The following is a 7,264-nucleotide window of genomic DNA, read 5'->3' on the forward strand; positions in this document are numbered from 1 at the left end:
TACACAATTATCAAACATACCATGATAAAGAGTTTGTAAACAAAATAAATAAGTAAAGTGTAATGGTGCATAATAATATTATAAAAATGCATAATGATTTCGCAAATTTATTTATTTTTTCTTTTGTTCCTCTTCCTCTACATATTTTCTAAACCTCTATTTATAGTGATAAATTAAATTAAATATTTTGAAAAACAAAAATTGATATTATTACAAAATAGAATAAATTAAAAAAATTATATATTTCTTTTGAAAACTTTCCTTAATCGGGAAAATTATATTTATTTCATTAAAAATATTTTTTAATTTCACAAATAAAAAATATCATTTACATATCTATTTTTTTTATTTTTAAAGGAAAGAATAATATATTTTGAAATCTTAATGAGATTCTTGTTGTAATATTAATGATATTTATTGTTTCATAATGAGATTCTGTTGTAATATTAATGATCTTTATTGTTTGAAAATAAAGTAATAAATTTAATGAGATTTTGGTGAAATATTAATGAGGTTTATTATTTTAAAATAAAATAATATTATTTTAAAATAAAATAATATTATTTGAAAATAAAGTAATAAAGTTAATGAGATTTTGTTGAAATATTAATAAGGTTTATTATTTTAAAATAAAATAATTAAGTAAATTAATAAGTGTTGTGATGAGATGACACGTAGGATTAGTCAAAAAGTGAAAATATGGAAATACTGTCAATAAATAAATGATTCCTCTATCATGTAAAATATATAAAATATAGTTATAAATAAACAGTGAAATAAGTAAATTATAATTATATACTTTTCATTTATTACTATACCATCTAAAATATAGTATTATTATTTGTTTTAAAATAGTATTTATATTTAAATATATTAATTATTTTAATATTTTAAAATAAATTAATAATATTAATAAGAAATATATGCAAGAATGATAACAAATATAAAAAAGTTATATATTTAAGGATAATTTTTTGCTGAAAATATACTAATAAAGTTAGTATTGAATGATCTTCCTCATTTTTCATGTTTTTTATCACCAAGTTTTTTCGAAAATATAAATTATATTAATGTAATATTTTGTTAGTTCAAATATTTATACATACATCTTAAAACTAATTATAGATAACAGAAATATAGAGAGAAAATAGATAATATTTTAATTCAGAAAACAGGTCAAACTTAAAATTTATTTTGAGAAAAAAAAGTATTTTATATTTTTTTTATTCCATTGTGATAATAATTGTTTTTAATTAAAAATGAATTAAAATTAAAGTGATTTATGCTTGAATATTTCATATAAGAATAAGTTGAATGATAAATTTTAATATAAAAACTATATTTGAATTTAAAAGATACAAATTGCAATTTCAAATCAAAATTAATAATAGAAATAAATTAATTTTATTTGATATTACTATATTTAGATATTTTTACATGTTTGAGTAATATTAAATAAAATTATTATATATTATTTTAACTAAAATTACTATATATATATATATAAATATATATATTATAATCAAATAAGACTAATTATATTGATATTTTACTGTAGAATATTAGACAATATATTTATTTTAATTCATATTTTGAATCAATGTAAGTGTAGTTGACATTATTTTAATATTTTTTATGAATTTTAATTTTTTATCTTAATTATAATATTATTATTATAAATCTTTTGTTGTATGTCTATCGTTATATTTCACTAGCACAACTTACACAATTGACATATGTGATTAATATATTTTAAAATTACTAACGCATAAAATAAAAATATTAACTATTAATATAACTATTGAGTTATATTAAATAGAGTGGTGGAATTAGTAAATGAATGCGTATAAGAGGAAACACATTACAGTCAGATCAAGCGCACGTGCTGCCACGTATTTAAATTAAACAAAAACGGCATCTAGTAAATTTTTCAAAATCCAAGCCCAATTCCGCGTATCTTTCTGCCCCCTTTCCACCTTTGTTGAAAATTGAAAAAAAAAAAAAATGAAGAATAGATCAACCTATGGTTATACCTCCACGTGTCCTCATCTCAGTCGTCTGTCCTCTTTATAAATAACCCCTCTCAAACCCAATCTTCACCCGTTCACTACTTTCGGTGGGTTTGTTTGGGTTTAGATTCGTGTGAGTGTGAGATATTTGGGTTTCGTTAAACTCTCTCTCTCTTTCTCTCTCTATTGAATCAAGAGAGAGAAAAACGTTTATGGCGGTTTTGTGAAGATGACGATGATTCTCTCACTTCGCGGTCTCTAATTCGCTTGGTGCAGGTCGGGAACCACTTCTTCGACAGTTTTCGTGCGGAAATGACGGAACGGTCACCCGCGGAGAATTGGATCCCGCCTTGCATCAACTGAATCGGAGGCAGCGGTGAATATTTCTGTTCTTTTCCGGCGGATTTAGATCAGATCTCTGCTCCGAGTTTCCACAATCAGTATTAATCTTTATGATTTTTGTTTATTTTAATTCTAATTATTGATTTTTATCAGATCCAACATGTTTTTACTGATTTAGTGATTTGTTGTTTATATCTGCTAACTGTAATTGGTGATTTATAATTTAGATCTTGATTTGTTGTTTCCGAATCTGAGAAAATTATTTTTAGATTAGATTCTAATAGGTTTTCTTTCATTGATTGAAAAATAGAGGTGATACTTGCTGGGTTTAAAAATGAATGATAGATTTGATCTGTTATTGCAATTGTGGAATTGTTGTGTCCTTTTTGGGTAATCAATTTGAAAAATGAATGATACTTGTTGTTAAGATTTAATTCGCATTAAAAAAAGAGAAGTTTTATTTTTTTCAATGCTCTTGGGATGTCGGCAGAATTTGTCTGCATGCCACAGTCACAAAATTTTAATTAGACACGATTCAATCCATCAGAAATTTGTTCGTGCTGTTTTGAGAATTTCCGATGTTGCTTCTTGAAATTAAAGCTTAAGTTTTATGAGATGATTTTTGGTATATTTTGTTGGATATGCAGCGGAAATGAAAGACTGATTTTGGGGAGTGATTTTGGCTCTCCTATTCAGCCCAAATTGAGATTTGAGTACTTGAGTTTGAACAATTGATCTTGATTGTTTTCTTTTTTTACCGAGATTGGTTTGATGTTTGATGAATTAAGCAATAGAACTTCCATTTATCAAAATATTTCAAATACTATTGGAAGTGCGAATTGGTTTTTTTCAATCATGTATAAGTTGAAGAACATTGTATGCTAAGTCTGTAGTCTTTAGCATTGGATATTCGTTTTTTTGATTAATTTTGTGATATGTCTCATGGTTATGGTATAACTTTATGGTATTAATGTTTTAAAGATCCAATCTTCAGCTTCTAATATGTGGTTGAATAAGGACTTTCAAAAACCCTTTTTCTGAAGATCCAATTTTTCTATGCTTCTGTTATGGTGCATTAATTCGATTTTTTTCATTCTTTATGGTTATCATCTTTCACAAACTTGTGGCAAACTTTATAAATATGAATTTCTGCTTTTCTGATTCAAATTATATATAAGACTAATCCTAGAACTATTGATGTCTTTGTTTGGAAGTACTGGAATGCTAGGTATTATATGAGCTTAGCCCCCCTCCCCAATGTTTCACTTTGCAAATGCACTCATGGTCTGTAGTGGGCCTGAATATATCACTGAGAGAATGATGTTGAATTGACCTTACATATAAGATGGTTGTGGAAACAATACTTCCTTTAATTGTTCTACCTAGTAAATAACTAAATATACATTTTTCTTCCCTCAATGTTGGTATATATGCAGGATGTGATGTTGGTATATATATGCAGGACGCAATTCTTTCCTTCAAAGAGTAGTCTATCATAGTATAAGTCATACTAGTATATTTCTTGAATTTCTTCAATGTATTAGTATATTTCTTAACTTTTTCAATATGTTCTATAAGCATAATGCTTTTTGTTTCCTTTTTGATAGATGCAAACAGCTTGGCAGCTTGACATTTTGACAGTAAATGCATAGTAAGCAGTTTATTTGAGTACAATAAGCTGTCGTCCTCTGCCCGTCTAAATTTGTGAGAGGAATTTAAGCACATGTGATGCCGGACAATTGTGTGTATAAGTAAAGAAAAAAAATGGTTTACTCTTATTTTGAGGGAAAATGAGTGATTTACTCAACTAACAAAACTCCCAAGTTGTCTGACCAATTTAGGATTGATATTTTCTCGTGTTTGGTTTATTCTGAAATTGGCTAATCTGAGATATTGATATCGACTCTATATTTTCCAAAGTTTCAACAGGCCAATTATTTTTTCTTCTATTCATGAGAACATTTTTCTTAGTGAAAAGAACTTGAATTCTCTGGCAAATTTTTATATTGTAATGAACTTTGTTTTTCACCCTATTTCCTCTCATGATTATTATGGCAATTTTTGGGCAAAATCAGTGTAATTCAGTATCTGTTTTAGGGTTCACCTGCAAAAGGAAATATTTTGTTATCTTCAATAACCCATCAATGTCAAAGTATCTGCTTTGAATTTTAGTTATATGGAAAGAACACTGAACTAGATTCAGACATGCAGGTTAAAACTTAACTGTTAGACAACCTGACCCACCTTTGCACCTTCATTTCAATGCACTGTTGCTGAACTCACTCTGTATTTGTTGTGTACTGATTTATCTTAGTGTGTTAATTTTCCTGTAACAGGTTTGGGATTTATCACTGATCAAATGAATTGATAAGCAACAACAAGTCCTTTATTTTCTGATGAAATTATTGACTTTATCTCGTGAAATCATTTTGTAAAATAAAAGCAAACATTGAAAGGAGGGTGGAGAGAAATATACATCTAAGCTTGAGATTGGACACTTTCATATGCAATCTGTGTCCTCAACTGTCCTTATCCAGGGCATATAACCTATTGTTGAGTACTTCTAGTTCTCTGCAAGAGATGTTTTTAGATTCCATTTTGTATATTGTAATGTAATGCCAAATTACCAACCTTGTAATTTATTTGCTAAGCATGTTGATGTTGTACACATGTTGGTTAAGAATCTGAAATGAGTTATTCTACTTCTTCATAAGGGAACTGTCATCAAAATAGGCAAGAACTGTGAAAGAGCAGCAGGTACCTTGTTTTAGAAAAGTTCCAGATGTCAACCTGCCCCACGGAACTGGATCTCCTACAGTTAAAGAGAGTGCATTCGGGGGCGGTATATAATCTAAAGTTTTTATTTTTATCTGAATGGTTAAAAGTTTCTAAGTTTTTATTTATTTAATTTCTATGGAATTTTAATTTAGTCAAGTTTCTGTCGGAACGTAACATATATTTTTGTAAGTTCTTTATGAAGACATTTATAATATTATAAATAGTTCTTCTAAAAATGAGTTTAAAATTTGATTTTTTTGTCAATATTTTTGTTACTTATCTTGAGTTTATAAATTTTAAACCATTCATCTTTAAATCTGAAGCAAAAAAATTTAAAATTTTTGCATAGGATTTGTTATAATTTTTTTAATATGTTTGCAATAGAGTATTTAAAAATTTAAATGTTGAATAATAATAAATATGTTTTGCTTCAAGTACAAAGGTTTAAAATTTTGTAAAGATTAAAAATTTATTTAATTTAAAATTTTGTAAAGATTAAAAATTTATTTAATTCAAAATTTTAAATTATATTAATCATGTTATTTCATAATTAAATTTCGTAGACTCTCATCTAATAGAACTAGTTATTGCTTGAAGGTGTATCAAGAAGTAGAAGGATGTGTAGTTGATTGAAGATGGTTGGTTTAAACATAGGGAATTCATTTGATGATAATTTAATGAGAGAAGTGGGTAATGATGTGAGTACGTCTTTTTGACACGATCTTTGAATTGTGGGTGATTTACCTAATTCAAGATTTAATAGGTTTTATAGATTGTATTTAGATACAAATATTTCGGTGCTGGGTTGTGTAGGTTGGACTGGGGTATTGGTGGTGGGGGTGGAGGTGGAAGAGGAGTTAGATGGTTTTGGAGGATCGAGAACAACAAAGCTTATTCTGTCAAAGACATATATCATTTATTATTTTTCAAGAATAGACGATTAATCTTTTACATTTTAATTATTAATTTGGAATAAATTGACTCCGTTGAAGGTGTTTCTTTTTGTTTGGCGTTTATTGAGTAACAAGCTTACAACAAAAGACAATTTAGCTAGGTATGGTGTTATCAATTCCGATTCATTGATATGTTTAGCTGGTTGTGGAAAGATGAAAGTGGTCAACATCTATTTTTTGAATGTGACTTTTTTGAAAATTTATGGAGCAGTATTCTACATTGATTGGACTTTTCATGTGCATTATGACTTTTGAAAAGAGGTTAGAGTGTTTTCATGATATTTAGATGATTTGTGTTTGGAGCAATGAATTATCATCTTTGCATGTGCAGGTTTTCGACAAAATCAAAATTCAAACTTGGTAGTGATTCAAATCAAAGTACACGTAGCCCTTCAAATTGTCTAGGCTATGCTTTTATTTGATGTATTTTGATTTTTGTTGTTGGGAAGAAGAATTATATTGTTCTGTATTATGAAGTATTCTTGACACTTCTTATCCTAGAATAGTCTTTTTAGTATTTTTTGGTTTCTTGAAAAAAATCATTTTTCTTTTTAGATTTAAGTGAGTTGATAGTTTTTATAAAATATAAAAAACATAATTTTAGTTCGTATAAAAGAAAATTACATCTTTTAATCCTTCTAAAACAAAATTTACAAGTAGTTTTAATTTCTAATAGAACGAAAAATACTTAATTAATCTTTTTTTTTTTAAAAAATCTTGAATGAGTTTTTAAGTATATCTGGAGTATTATAAAAAATTCTTTTAGAAATATGAAATTTTTTAACTTAAGATAACTTAATATGTATTTTAAATGATATAATCTCAAAATAAAAGTAATAAAAATATTGACTCAAAAATTAAATTTTTGACATTTTTTGTGAAATAATTTTTTATAACATTGTAAATATACTGTAAAAATATATACAAAAATATATGTTACAAACATAGGGGAGGTTCAGGCCTTTAGAGCATAATATTTCATTTGTGGGAAGCTTGTGATAGCTTAGCCAAAGGTATGTTTTGACCAATAGGTTTTTGGAAAAGATAGACATTTTTAAAAGATAACACAACTAATTTTGAATGATTTCAAAGCAGTTGGATCAGAGATGGGTATTTCCTTTGAAACATTCCAATGATGGTTGGTGATGAATACAACTCTTCACGGTTATGTTAATAGAAAGT

General features: G+C 26.8%; 1 long non-coding RNA gene across 1 annotated transcript; it reads left to right on the forward strand.

Moving 5' to 3' along the window:
• The first annotated feature begins 2,104 nt into the window (after nucleotides 1–2,104).
• LOC101493918 (uncharacterized) lies at nucleotides 2,105–5,393 on the forward strand. The gene is made up of 2 exons (XR_003474585.2): nucleotides 2,105–2,449; nucleotides 3,788–5,393. It is a non-coding gene; the product is annotated as an uncharacterized lncRNA (long non-coding RNA).
• The last annotated feature ends 1,871 nt before the right edge of the window (nucleotides 5,394–7,264 follow it).

The sequence above is a fragment of the Cicer arietinum genome, chromosome 8, assembly GCF_000331145.2.
Source record: "Cicer arietinum cultivar CDC Frontier isolate Library 1 chromosome 8, Cicar.CDCFrontier_v2.0, whole genome shotgun sequence".
NCBI lineage: Eukaryota > Viridiplantae > Streptophyta > Magnoliopsida > Fabales > Fabaceae > Cicer > Cicer arietinum.